Raw genomic sequence first — 15,676 nt, 5'->3', positions numbered from 1 at the left:
TAAAGGTTTACCTCAGAGGCAGAAAAGGAGGGAAAAACAAAATTTCCTTTTTTTTTTTTTAAATAGCCTTCTTCACTAGTGACAGGAATAAATGAAGGCTTACCTCAGAGGCTGAGATTCTGATATACCTACCACCACAGAAGAACTCCACAGGGGAGACAAGTTACTCCATGCCACAATCAACCATCACCCTGCTAGAAAGACAGACAGGGGAGGTAGGAGAGGGGAGGGAACCAGGGTCACTGGATATCACCCTAGCTGGCAGATGAGGAACTCAGGACCACTGAGTATCATCTAAAACTAGCCCCAACATGGCTACCAGCACACCCCTGGCTCCACTGTCACCAGAAGAATCTGGGACAGGAGCTACCAGCCAGCAATCCAGACCAGCTGCACGATCCGTCCACCTTCCGCTAGGAGACAGAGATAATATTGAACATTCCAGGCTGCACGATACCCTGAAGGGAAGGTTTACTTGGAACTATTTTCTCTGTCTCCTTCTGCTGGTAGATGGACACAACCCATTAGTCTGGACTGGTCTGGTATAGATGACAAGGAAATAGGTGAAACAGTGGATGGAAGGATGGGGAGAGAAAGAAGGGAGATGCTGGATGGTAGGATAGGAATGTAGGGGTAAAAGCTTCTGCTACTACCTGACCAGTGCATTACATAGATTGATTATACCAGATCTGTGATACATCCTATACAGCCCACAGAATATGTAGTGCTCTATGCTCCAATAAACAAAAGACATTTGCTCAGACTTTTGCCCAGGTATGTTTTTCTGAAGAAAGTAACTTGTGACAGTTAGAATTGTTGAGTTGGCAATTCAGCTGATGTAAGACAAAGGAATGTGAGCAATGTGACAAGGACCCTTGATTATATCAACCTAGCCTGCCTGGAGCCCAAAATTTGAGGAAAAACCTTTGGAGTGTTGTCAAAAGACATTCCTGTAGGTTCTCAAGCTATAGAAATGATAAGTAGTAGTAGTAGTAGTAGAGACATTTCTGATATCAAAATGATATAAAAGGCATCTGCTAGGACTTAACATCACACTTCATCTGAACACTTTAGAGCATCAGATATTCTGCAACAGACGAAGGTCGAGTGAGCACTGCTATTGTTCTGGTCATCCTCAAGAAGAAAGAGACATATCATTTACTCAGGTTGTACAAGTCAAGATCTGTAATTACTTTTGGGGAACACACAGGAAGCGTTTTATCACAGGGAGTGTGCGTTTATTCCAATTGCCATCTGACTAGTGTTCATTCTTGAATTTAAAGAACTTTTATTCTGTAACATCCTAAACACTTGTACATAACTTTTAAATCTTAGTTATTCCGTTTTTATATTTCACATTTTGCCTTTATAAATAAAAGCTTTATTTTTTCTATATTATGTTGTAAATACTTGCTGTTTATCAGTGAAGAAGGAGTTTAGAAAGAAGATCAGCTAAATAAAAGTTGTGCTTATCATTCCAGGATACAAACAAAATAGTTGCATGTCTTATCCTACACTGTCTAGCAGAGGCCATGTTGATTAGTCATACAAGACAGCAAGAGGGGAGATGCTGCATGGAAGGGTGGGGTGTGAAAGAGGAGAGATGCTGAATAGAAAGGTGGGGAGAGGACAGAGTTAGTGAAAGACTGGGAAATAAGAGAAAGTGAAATAGGAGATCCATGGTGAAGGAATGAGATGTAAAGCTGTAGTTAGATGCAGTAAGAAGAGAGAAATTAAAGACTAAATAGCAATAATGAATTCAGTCTGGACAGAAAGGCAGAAAAATAAAAGGAGGAGAGAGAAAAATTAAAAGGGACAGAAAACCCTGGCAAAAGTGTTAAGAGAAGATGAAGGAAAGCTGAAACCAGAGACTAGGACCAACACAATTAGAAAAAGTAAATGGTCAGACAAAAAAGATAGAAAAAACAATTTTATTTTTAATTTAGGTTTAAATAATTTGGTAGCTGTGTTAATAAAGGTAAATAAATATAAATAAAACAGAAAATGGAAAGTAAGGTGATGCCTTTATATTGGAATAATTTTAATACATTTTTGACTAGTTTTCAGAGTCCAAAACTTCCTTCCTCAGGTCTAGAGAAGATACGATAACTGCAATATACAGTCTGGACCTGAGGCAAGTGATTTTGGCTTCTGAAAGCTAATTAAAAAATGTATTAAGTTAGTTCAATAAAAAGGCATCATCATTTTCCATTTTATATGTTCAATCTATTGTTATTATTATTACATTTAGAAACTAGAAATAAACAATCAAATCACAATAATTAAAATGATCACCACGTATTCTCCCCACCCTAACTGATTTTGCAAATCCTGATACATAGTCACGGCAACCAAATTGCACAAGGCTTTGACTCATAGCCCTATGCCTAAAAATGAACTCTACAAATCAACCCAACTCAACCCAACTCCATCTCCGACCCCAGTCCGGGCCTCCCTGAATAACAATAAAAGTGTAAGGGATGGCAGAAAAAAATGAGGGGCTCATTTACTAAACTGTGGTAAAAAGGGCCCTGTGCTAGCATCAGGGTCCATATTTGCCATGTGCTGATACCCTTTTTACCCCAGAGGGTAAAAAGGCTGAAAAAAGACATGGCTGTGCGATAAGATTTCTCTTGCAGCATGGCCATGCAAGGGAGAGCCCTTACCACCATCCACTGAGGTGGCAGTAAGGGCTCCCAAGTCCCAAGCTAACCCAGCGGTAACTGGGTAGTATGCATCACTGCAAAAGAAGGAGTAGGATGATCTGGCCCTTTCAATAACCCAGGGAGACATGTAACACTACAAAGTCTTTATTAAAGAGCATGAAGTGACTCGACACAGTAGCTGTGTTTCAGCATCTATGCGCCTGCCTCAGGAGTCTAAAAGAATATACAACAATCATATACAAATCATATAAAACTCTGAATATAAACAACCATCTACATATGAGAAAAGCAAAACTTGGAATTAAAAATACACATAGAATTTAAATTAATTGATTGATTCATGCATTTGAATAAAACTTATTATATGTATAAATATTGTAACATATAAAACAAAACTTCTAGAACATTCAAAATCACTCATTATATAGAAACTAGTAAAAAAGGCCTGTTTCGGTATGAAATGAAATGGGCGCTAGCAAGGTTATCCCTCTCTCCCTCCCTCGCTCTCTCCCTCTGTCCCCTCCAAGTCCCACGGCCCCCTTTCTTCCCTTCTGATTTCCAGGCCCTCCCTCCCTTTCTCTCTCTCTCCCTCCCTCTCTCTCCTTCCCCGAGTTCCAGTCCCCCCTCCTCTTTGTCTCACAGACACTTCCTTGCGATGCCTCCACCCGCAGCCCTCCCCTCCCCGACACTGGCCCCGCCCATCCCCCTATGTGCACGTCGCCCCCCCTCCAAAATCGCCAACCCCCCTCTGCTACCCTCCCCTCCCCCCCTCTTACCTGGGTCCCGGCAGCAGCAGTGAAGAGCCTTGCGAGTCTGCTGCCTTCTCTTCACTCTCAGCTCTGACTCTGGTCCTGCCCTTGCAGAAACAGGAAATGAGGGCGGAACCAGAGTCAGAGCTGAGAGCAAAGAGAAGGGAAGGCAGCAGACTCGCGAGGCTCTTCACTGCTGTCGCCGGGACTCCGGTAAGAGGGGGGGGAGGGGAGGGTAGCAGAGGGGGGATGGCGATTTTGGAGGGGGGGGCGACGTCCACTTAGGGACGTCTCTGCCTGCTCCCACTGTTCTTCAACGCACGTCTCTCACAGGAATCGTAACCCCCTGCTGACGTCAGGCAAGCAGGGTTCTACTGCTGGCCAGTGACGTCAGCAGGTGGTTACGATCCCAGTGAGACACTTTAGAACGTTCACATAGCAAATTATTATATTAGATACATTTACACCATTTAAGATCACATATAAAATTATTGGGCTCATTTTTGAAAGAGAAGGGCGCCCATCTTTCGACACAAATCAGGATATGGCTGTCCTTCTCCCAGGGTCGCCCAAATCGCCATACTAGAAAGCCGATTTTGGGCGCCCTCAACTGCTTTCCGTTGTGGGGACGACCAAAGTTCCCGGGGGCGTGTCAGAAGCGTAGCGAAGGCGGGACTGGGGCATGCTTAACACATGGGCGTCCTCGGCCGATAATGGAAAAAAGAAGGGCGTCCCTGACGAACACTTGGCCGACTTTACTTGGTCCTTTTTTTTTATGACCAAGCCACAAAAATGTGCCCTATATGACCAGAAGACCACCGGAGGGAATCAAGGATGACCTCCCCCTACTCCCCCAGTGGTCACTAACCCCCTCCCACCCTAAAAAAAATTAATATTTTTTCCAGCCTCTATGCCAGCCTCAAATATCATACCCAGCTCCATGATAACAGTATGCAGGTCCCTGGAGCAGTTTTAGTAGGTACTGCAGTGCACTTCAGGCAGGCGGACCCAGGCCCATTCCCCCCCCCCCCCACCTGTTAAACTTGTGGTGGTAAATGTGAGCCCTCCAAAACCCACCGCAAACCCACTGTACCACATCTAGGTGCCCCCCTTCACCCCTCAGGGCTATGGTAGTGGTGTACAGTTGTGGGGAGTGGGTTTTTGGGTGGGTTTGGGGGGCTCAGCACACAAGGTAAGGGAGCCATGCACCTGGGAGCTTTTTCTGAAGTCCACTGCAGTGCCCCCTAGGGTGCCCAGTTGGTGTCCTGGCATGTCAGGGGGACCAGTGCACTATGAATGCTGGCTCCTCCCTTGATGAAAAGGCTTAGATTTGGTCATTTCTGAGATGAGCGTCCTTGATTTCCATTATCACCGAAAATCGGGGACGACCATCTCTAAGGTCGACCTAAATGTTGAGATTTGGGCATCCCCAACCATATTATCGAAACGAAAGATGGCCGCCCATCTTGTTTCGATAATACGGGTTTCCACGCCCCTTCGCAGGGATGTCCTGCGAGTAAGCCCTCAGGAAAACTTGGGCGCCCACTCGATTATGCTCCTCCACGTATGTGTGTGCTCTAGACAACTGACCTTAAGATGATCCAAAGGTTTAAAAAGAAAACAAATTTTCTTGAGTGGTTAAGCTATTGGATGTCACAATCCTATAAAAAGAACATTATAGAATTATGGGGAAGATTATAAAGATATAGTGAGAAGAGGGAGAAAGTGTCGTGCCTTAAGAGTTACACAATAAAAGGTATGTACAGAATATTCTACTATGCAAATGAGATAGAAAGTATCAAAATCTTGTGATAAAATTAAAAAGGAATACTAATATAAAAAGATGCAGAATATTCAGAAGAAGACCCGAACAACCCAAAGAAACTCTTATATACTTATGGAAAGACGTTGTAGAACAAAGAAAAAATATTGTTAGAAATGACTTACATTTTATTACTATGATTAATTATTGCAGAGCTAGAAAGATTCCTAGAGGTCTCTGTATCACAAAGAAATCAACTATGTTTTAGATGACCAAATATTTTTTAGACAAATGGTGTTGTATTTTACTTTTTAAAGTTTTTATTGATGACTCAGCAACAATACAGTACAGTACCCGTCAAAGCTACAGCAAATATTACAACCAATAAATGAACAACTTGCAGTATTACAGGAACAGCAGTCATCACATTTTTACTTTAACTCCTATCTTATTTAATATCTTAACCCCCCCTCCCTTTAACCAAACGCTCTGTATTCCATTTTACTGCCCACCACCTCTCACCCCCCAAACCCCCCCCCCCCAACTCCCCTTCCCCCCTTTTTTAAATCCCCCCCTTTTTAACCCCCCCCCAATTTCAGACTGCTCTCAGCTCTTCAGTAGTGAAATTGGAATCACCGTTCCGTTAACCAAGTCCCTTAGCTAACTTTGCTGGGTCCAAGCTCAAGCGATTCAAAATGGAACTGCGGGCCCTAGGAGCCAGGGTATTAATGTATGGCTCCCATATTAGGTAAAATCTGCGCTGCAATTTAGGCTTGTAGTAAGAAGCTCTCAACTCCATTAATAGCAGCGCATGCCATCTGTTGCGCCATTGCCAATACGACGGTGCTTCCAATTGTACCCAGTTTACTAGGATTGTAGGGTGAGATAAATAATACCTAGGGCAACAGGTACCCACAGATTACTTATACCAAGATTCCCTGATGCATAAGTCTGCCTAACAGACTCACTAGCTCTGTCTAGGGTGAGATACAGGAATCTTGCTTCTGGCACCTCTCCAGGTGTTTTGGTGTGTAGAGTGAAAAAGAAAGACACAGCTGATAGATAGATATATATTAGCTTTATTATGGATAAGAAAATAGAAATACTCTGCGCTAGCTTATGCAATAAAAATATCCCTTACTGATATGAGCACTACCAAAATATATTGTCTAAACTACACTCTGATTATCCTGAGACTAAGTACGGTAATGATTAGAACAGTACAAATGATAACCTAATAATCCTTATGAAACTTATCACATCTTATGCAAAATACACATTAGCTGCTTTCTCTGACCAAGAGCTGACATAAACCAGTCGTACTTAGATAAAACCACTGCCTAACCCCAGACCAGGAAATATATCACTGTGATCTTACCACGCTGTCGTGATGACGGCTTCAGATAAGACCGGAGCAGAATCTCCCCAGACGCTATTTTAGCTGTCGGTGTCTTAGGTAGTGCAGGTCTTTATTAGCAACAAAGTAGGTTCCCGTCACTCCTTTGGTTATCAGAGCCAATATCTCTGCCACAGGTATTTGCACCAGGATGCAGGTCACGATGTTGGTATCATACAAAGTCTCTGGCTTCCCCCCGAGCCTTGCTGGATCTCTCAGGTCCTCTTACCAGTTGCCCCCCTTCCAAGGGTCTCCGACTCACTTCTGTTCCCGCTTTCCCCGTCCCTCTCGGTCAGGTGACGGTAGAAACCAATCATGATCATGTCCAGTTCAGTACATGGGCAAGAAGAGTTCTTTGTTTTGTGACCTTGGAGAATGGTAACTTCTGGAGCCATGTCTGCCTCCCTACTCCGTTCTCAGGGTGATAGAAGGGGGTGTTTAGAACACAGACTGTCCTGGCTTTAGCAAGCCTGTCAGTGATTTTCCACAAGTTGAAGCTGGATCTTGCTGACACAGAGATGTTGCAGCAGCCATCTTATTATACCAAGATGTCATAGGCTTGTATAGGCCCAGACCAGCATAGGCTAGATCACAGGGAAATACCCCTACAGGATACATTTCTTCCCCACTACACATGCTTTGTAAATTAATAAATTATGACAGACAGTACCAGCCCCCCTCAGCAAGTCAACCCCCAAAATGGCTGTCTCCGGTGTTAATGTCACAGTTCGACCCAAAATGCACCCTAAAAATGCCTCTATCTGTGACCAATATTCATGGATCGCTTCGCATGCCCACATTGCATGACAGGAATCTCCACATCTGCCACAAGTGGCTGATTCCTCTGCGCATTTTAAACAGTCTCGACAGTGAGGTATACGCCCTATATATACTTCTTCCTTGGCATTCCCGCAGTTCAGCACTGCTAATCCTATCTGTTATTTGTCTCATGCTACACAACAGTGACCCTGTAGTGATCTGTTTCTGTATATCTGCCGTCCATCTCTCTGCCAATTTTCCCAGATTCTTTATTGGCCAACTTTGTAGTAATCTCTTATGCAGCACCGAGATGGAGGCCGGATCTGTTGTTGGCATTTCGTAGAGTTCTCTAATTTTGGAGGGCACATCAACTTCCAATAACTGTGAAGGCAAAGTAGCAATGTAGTGGCTTCCAGATCATGCACTCATGGGTTAAAACTTAACGCAGAAAAAACCCTAATGTCTAGTTCTCACTTCCCAATACAACACAAACAACTACCCCACTATAAACACACCCCACTGCACACTTCCTATCTCAGAAAATCTGAAAATTCTTGGAGTATCGAAACCTCACACTCGATACCCACATGAAGAATACAACGAAAAAAATGTTCCAATCGATGTGAAAACTCAAAAGAATAAAACCTTTTTTCCCAAGAAACATCTTTCGCACCCTAGTACAGTCATTAGTAATAAGCCACTTGGACTACTGTAAAGCTCTGTATGCAGGCTGTAAAGAACAGACCATTAAAAAACTCCAAACAGCCCAGAACACCGCAGCCAGACTCATCTTTGGAAAACCTAAATATGAAAGTGCGAAGCCCCTAAGAGAGAAACTGCACTGGCTTCCGCTCAAAGAACGAATTGAGTTCAAGATCTGCACAAAATCATTCACGCAGATGCCCCACTCTATATGTTAAACTTAGTGGACCTACCGCCCAGAAACGCCAAAAGATCGGCCCGCAAATTCCTCAATCTGAACTTCCCCAGTTGTAAAGGAGTGAAATACAAACAGGCTTATGCTACGACCTTTGAGTACAAAAGCACACAGTTTTGGAATGCGTTACCCAAGACCCTGAAAACCATGAACAATCTAACTAGCTTCCGCAAAGCTTTGAAAACACACCTCTTCAACAAAGCCTACAAAAGTCATCCTCAATGAAACAAATCAATCCTTAAACCACCCAAGTACACCAAAAACACTTCTCACACGACCTTACCTAACACCTGTCCATCTAAATCCTCTTATACCTCAGCTTATGATCAACTGTATTTAAATCATGTATTGACTTTATCATAGATGTATAAAAATGCTACAGCTATGAGCCTTGGTCCCCTGCCTAGACTTTGGTTCAGGCTCTAAAATGAGGAAAAAACTTACAGGCCTGTGTGACTCTTGCTTGAACTCCCAGTGTTGGAGAACAACAGGATACACAAGGGTGAGGGTCCAAAGGACAGAGTCACATTGTGGTCAGCAACGTTGTGAGAAAGGAAAGGTATAGCTAGATAGAGGGTCTTGCTTAAGATTTGTGGTCAAGCGAGATAAAGACAAAACCATGTTAGTAAGATAAAAGCTACTCATTAGCATGAGCCAATCAGTGGTAACCATGACATTAGCATAGATCCAATCAGGTATATCTACTGTCATATTATCCATATCCTGAGGGCACCTATAAAAATCAGAGTATTTCCTTGTTTAAGCTACGGAGAAGGGTTGCCACTCTCTCTCTCCAAGGGAAACCAATGTGACCAGCAGAATTGACAAATTACCTAATTGCTTTCCCTTGTAAAACCTTTAATTGGTAAAAGAAATTATAAAAGATTAGGAACTAATTAACACCTGTTTGCAGCTGGATTATTATAGTCCTATAATTAATTGATTGTACATGCCTGTTGTCAATCACTGATTTGACTTGTATCTTGGCAAATAAACTCCTCATCCCAAATGATGTTCTGTGGACTTCACTTAATGATCAAAGGCTGTAAGTATAAATGCTTTTGCTCTATCAGGCTCTCTTTCGCTGCATTGTATAACCTGTAGCCTAAATCCAGTTTGTCATAAGGCTGGTATATTTTCCTTGCCAGTGCTGAGAGGCGGACTAATGTCTCTCTCAGTGGCAATTCCTTTTAGAACTTCACAACTTCTTGATTACCCCAGTACTAGTGCTATTTAGAGATGGAGTCAGATTTGAGGTAACTCCAGCCTTCTTGGGGGTCTCTGAACCCTAAATTAAAACATAACCTTACTCTGTAAGCCACATTGAGCCTGCAAAAAGGTGGGAAAATGTGGGGTACAAATGCAATAAATAAATAAATAAATAAACTTGTTTGAAAGCATAAATATCTGCCCACTCAATAGAGGGCAGATTCAAGGACTCCAGTGGCTTAAGGCGCCCTGCCTGGTCTACAAAATCATCTACCATAGTAAATCCCTTATCACACCAACTTCGAATACGCTTGTTCTCTATTCCTGGTTTAAAAGCTCCATTACCCCTAATGGGTAGGAGCCTGCTAATGTGTGCATCAAAGGACCAGAGTTTTGCTAGTTCTCCCCAAATTGTCCGCAGCGGTTTCACTAGATTACTCCTACGAATATGTACAGGCAGATCTAAAGCTGCTGCCTGTAACACAAAGTTTAAATGTAGGGGACACATCCAATCTTCTTCCATCTGCAGTGGGGTATAACATAGTAACATAGTAGATGACGGCAGAAAAAGACCTGCACGGTCCATCCAGTCTGCTCAACAAGATAACTCATATGTGCTACTTTTTGTGTATACCCTACTTTGATTTGTACCTGTGCTCTTCAGGGCACAGACCATATAAGTCTGCCCAGCACTATCCCCGCCTCCCAACCACCAGCCCCGCCTCCCAACCACCGGCTCTGGCACAGACCGTATAAGTCTGCCCAGCACTATCCCCGCCTCCCAACCACCAGCCCCGCCTCCCAACCACCGGCTCTGGCACAGACCGTATAAGTCTGCCCAGCACTATCCCCGCCTCCCAACCACCAGCCCCGCCTCCCACCACCGGCTCTGGCACAGACCGTATAAGTCTGCCCAGCACTATCCCCGCCTCACAACCACCAGCCCCGCCTCCCGATCTTGACTACATTCCTGAGGATCCATTCCTTCTGCACAGGATTCCTTTATGCTTATCCCACGCATGTTTGAATTCCGTTACCGTTTTCATTTCCAGCACCTCCTGCGGGAGGGCATTCCAAGCATCCACTACTCTCTCCGTGAAAAAATACTTCCTGACATTTTTCTTGAGTTTGCCCCCCTTCAATCTCATTTCATGCCCTCTCGTTCTACCACCTTCCCATCTCCAGAAAAGGTTCGTTTGCGGATTAATGTCTGTATCATATCACCCCTGTTTCTCCTTTCCTCCAGAGTATACATGTTTAGTTCAGCAAGTCTCTCCTCATACATCTTGTAACGCAAATCCCATACCATTCTTGTAGCTTTTCTTTGCACCGCTTCAATTCTTTTTACATCCTTAACAAGATACGGCCTCCAAAACTGAACACAATATTCCAGGTGGGGCCTCACCAACGACTTATAAAGGGGCATCAACACCCCCTTTCTTCTGCTGGTCACACCTCTCTCTATATAGCCTAACAACCTTCTAGCTACGGCCACCGCCTTGTCACACTGTTTCGTCGCCTTCAAATCCTCAGATACTATCACCCCAAGATCCCTCTCTCCGTCAGTACCTATCAGACTCTCCCCACCTAACACACACGTCTCCTGTGGATTTCTTTTTTTTTTTAATTATATTTTTATTAAAGGTTTTGTCATACAGAGAATACAAAAGTAAACACAAAATCAAACAAAACCCCCCCAGAAATTAACCCCCCTCCCCCCCCAAAAAAAATCATAAGCATAATCAAAGTCAAAGTTCCATGGCAACACCTGGAGACAAATTGCAGGGTTACACAAGGTCAAGGAGTGCTATGTGGCTCCTGACAAAAAAAGTCTAAACGAGCCCAGGTCCTCAAAACAGACCTAATGTTTCGACGCCTATGGGCCAAAGTTGTTTCATATTTCTGATCACGCATACATAACTCCACCATTCATTATAATTCAGGTACACATTATTTCTATTCCCTAAGTGCATCACTTTGCATTTCTTCGCATTGAATTTTAATTGCCAAACCTTAGACCATTCTTCTAGCTTCCTCAGATCCTTTTTCATGTTTTCCACTCCCTCCCGGGTGTCCACTCTGTTACAGATCTTAGTATCATCCGCAAATAGGCAAACTTTACCTTCTAACCCTTCGGCAATGTCACTCACAAATATATTGAACAGAATCGGTCCCAGCACCGATCCTTGAGGCACACCACTACTCACCTTTCCCTCCTCCGAGCGAATTCCATTCACCACCACCCTCTGGCTTCTGTCCGTCAACCAGTTCCTAATCCAGTTCACCACTTCGGGTCCTATCTTCAGCCCCTCCAGTTTATTTAAGAGCCTCCTGTGGGGAACCGTGTCAAAAGCTTTGCTGAAATCTAAGTAGATTACGTCCATAGCTCGTCCCTGATTCAATTCTCCTGTCACCCAATCAAAGAACTCAATGAGATTCGTTTGGCACGATTTCCCTTTGGTAAAACCATGTTGTCTCGGATCTTGCAACTTATTGGCTTCCAGGAAATTCACTATTATTTCCTTCAGCATGGCTTCCATTACTTTTCCAATAACCGAAGTGAGGCTTACCGGCCTGTAGTTTCCAGCGTCTTCCCTATCACCACTCTTGTGAAGAGGGACCACCTCTTAACATCTTTAGCCATTTTTTTCTTCCACTCATGCTTTCGCTATCCGTATTTTTCTCTTCGTGTCCTTGAGTTTAATCTTTTCCGTGATCTTCTCATTTCATTCTTTTGTATTTCTTGAACAAAGCCTCTTTTGCTCTTATTTTTTCAGCTACTTGTTTGGAGAACCAGGCTTCCTATTTCTCTTGTTTTGTTTACTTTCCTCACGTAAAGATCAGTCGCCATATTTATAGCAGCCTTTAGCTTTGACCACTAATTTTCCACTTCTCCTACCCCTTCCCATGCCAACAGTTATTCCCCCATTTTATCAAAATCAGTACATCTCTGTCATGTTTGAAAATATAAGTGAGATTAAATAAAAACGCTACCAACAATAAAGAATGACAACAGATCCAGCAGCTCATAGTTTGCTTTGTTTTGAGGGCACACAGAACGAACGGTACGGACGGGTGCGTGGGAAAAGAGTAGTTACTTACCTGTAACAGGTGTTCTCCGAAGACAGCAGGCAATATATTCTCACATATGGGTGACGTCACGTCGGCCCGGAGGACTTTCTAGCAAACTCTACATTAAAATGAAAAAATGTCCCTCGTCGCGCGGGCGGATGCAGTGCGCATGCGCGCGTCCGTTTTCCCGCCCGCCGCGAGGACACATTCCTCAGTTAAATTCCAAGAAATAGAGGAATACAACTCCAAAGGGGAGGTGGGAGGGTTGTGAGAATATATTGCCTGCTGTCTTCGGAGAACACCTGTTACAGGTAAGTAACTACTCTTTCTCCAAAGACAAGCAGACCAATATTCTCACATATGGGTATCCCTAGCCCCCAGGCTCACTCAACATAACAAAGAACGGTCAATTGGGCCTCACAACGGCGAGGACATAAGTGAAATTGACCTGAAACAAAACACAACTAACTGATAGTGCAGCCTGGAACAGAATAAAAATGGGCCTAGGGGGGTGGAGTTGGATTCTAAACCCCAAACAGACTCTGCAGCACCGATTGCCCAAACCGACTGTCGCGTCGGCTATGCTGCTGAAGGCAGTAATGAGATGTGAATGTGTGGATTGAAGACCACGTCGCAGCTTTGCAAATCTCTTCTATGGTGGCTGACTTTAGATGAGCCAGTGATGCAGCCATGGCTCTAACATTATGAGCCGTGACATGGCCGTCCAAAGTCAGCCCAGCTTGGGCATAAGAGAAGGAAATGCAATCTGCTAGCCAATTAGAAATGGTGCGTTTTCCGACAGCAACTCCCCTCTTATTGGGATTAAAAGAAATAAACAGATGGGCGGACTGTCTGAAGGGGCGTGTCTGCTCCACGTAACAGGCCAGTGCTCTTTTACAGTCCAAAGTGTGCAACTTGCTTTCGCCCGGGCTTATGTGAGGAGGGGGGAAAAAATGTTGGCAAGACAATTGACTGGTTCAGATGGAACTCCGACACCACCTTCGGTAAAAACTTTGGGTGCGTGCGGAGAACTACCCTGTCATGATGAAAGACAAGGAAAGGTGCATGAACTACCAGGGCCTGAAGCTCACTGACCCTACGAGCTGAAGTAACCGCCACCAAGAAAATGACCTTTAAGGTCAAGTACTTCAGATGACAGGAATCCAGTGGCTCGAAAGGAGTTGTCATCAGCTGGGTGAGAACGACGTTGAGATCCCATGGCACTGGAGGAGGTTTGACAGGGGGCTTTGTCAAAAACAAACCTCTCATGAAACGCATGACTAAAAGCTGTCCAGAGATAGGCAGACCATCTACATGTGAACGATAAGCACTGATTGCGCTAAGATGAACCTTGACCGAGTTGGTTTTAAGACCAGACTCGGATAAATGCAAAAGGTACTCAAGCAAGGTCTGTGCAGGACAAGAGAAAGGATCTAGGCCCTTGCTGTCACACCAGACGGCAAACCTCTTCCATTTAAAAGAATAACACTTATGTGTGGAATCTTTTCTGGAAGCAAACAGGACTCTGGAGACACCCTCAGAGAGACCAAAAGAGGCAACCTCTACGCTCGCAACATCCAGGCCGTGAGGTTGGGATGCAGAAGCGCCCCCTCGTTCTGAGTAATGAGGGTCGGAAAACAGTCCAATCTCCATGGCTCTTCTGAAGAAAGTTCCAGAAGAAGGGGAAACCAAATCTGACAGGGCCAAAAGGGCGCTATCAGAATCATGGTTCCCTGGTCTTGCTTGAGTTTCAGGAGAGTCTTCCCCACTAAAGGGATGGGAGGATACGCATATAGGAGTCCTGTCCCCCCAAAAAGGAGGAAGGCATCCGATGCTAGTCTGCCGTGGGCCTGAAGTCTGGAACAGAATTGAGGAACCTTGTGAGTGTCCTGGGAAACAAAAAGATCTATCGATGGAGTGCCCCAAACTCGAAAGATCTTTTTGGCAATAGTCATGTTCAAGGACCACTCGTGAGGCTGCATAATTCTGCTCAGCCTGTCGGCCAGACTGTTGTTTACACCGGCTAGATAAGTGGCTTGGAGAAACATTCCGTGTTGACAGGCCCATAGCCACATCTGCACGGCCTCCTGACACAGAGGGCGAGATCCGGTACCCCCTTGCTTGTTGGTGTAATACATTGCAACCTGATTGTCTGTCTGAATGAGAACAATTTTGTTGGATAGCCGATCTCTGAAGGCCTTCAGGGCGTTCCAGATCGCTTGCAATTCCAGGAGATTGATCTGGAGATGCCTCTCCTGAAGAGACCAAGCTCCTTGAGTGTGAAGCCCATCTACATGCGCTCCCCACCCGAGGAGGGATGCATCCGTCGTCAGCACTTTTTGTGGCTGAGGAATTTGGAATGGGCGTCCCAAGACCAGATTGGATCGAATGGTCCACCAATTGAGGGAGTTGCGAAAATTGATGGACAGCTGGATAACATCCTCTAGATTCCCTGTGGCTTGAAACCACTGGGAAGCTAGGGTCCATTGAGCAGATCTCATGTGTAAACGTGCCATGGGTGTCACATGAACTGTGGAGGCCATATGGCCAAGCAATCTCAACATCTGCCGAGCTGTGATCTGCTGAGACGCTTGCACTCTGGAAACCAGAGACAGAAGTCTGTCCGCTCTGGGTCCTGGAAGATAAGCACAAGCTGTCTTTGTGCACAACAGAGCTCCTATGAATTCCAATTTCTGGGCTGGAATGAGATGGGACTTGGGATAATTGATGACAAACCCCAGCATCTCTAGCACCTGAATAGTCATCCGCATGGACTGCAAAGTTTCTTGCGGAGAAGTGTTCTTCACCAGCCAATCGTCCAGATAAGGGAACACATGCACTCCCAGTCTGCGTAGCGACGCTGCCACAACTGCCAGGCACTTTGTAAATACCCTGGGAGCAGACGCCAAGCCAAAAGGCAAAACACGGTACTGAAAGTGCTGTGATCCCATCCGAAATCGAAGATACTTCCTGTGAGCTCGAAGTATCGATATGTGAGTGTAAGCGTCCTTCAAGTCCAGCGAGCATAGCCAATCGTTTTCTTGAATCATGGGAAAAAGGGTGCCCAGGGAAAGCATCCTGAACTTTTCTCGGACCAGATATTTGTTCAGGGCCCTTAGGTCTAGG

This window comes from Microcaecilia unicolor, chromosome 6 (genome assembly GCF_901765095.1).
Source record: "Microcaecilia unicolor chromosome 6, aMicUni1.1, whole genome shotgun sequence".
NCBI lineage: Eukaryota > Metazoa > Chordata > Amphibia > Gymnophiona > Siphonopidae > Microcaecilia > Microcaecilia unicolor.
Note: the sequence above shows the minus strand (reverse complement) of the source record.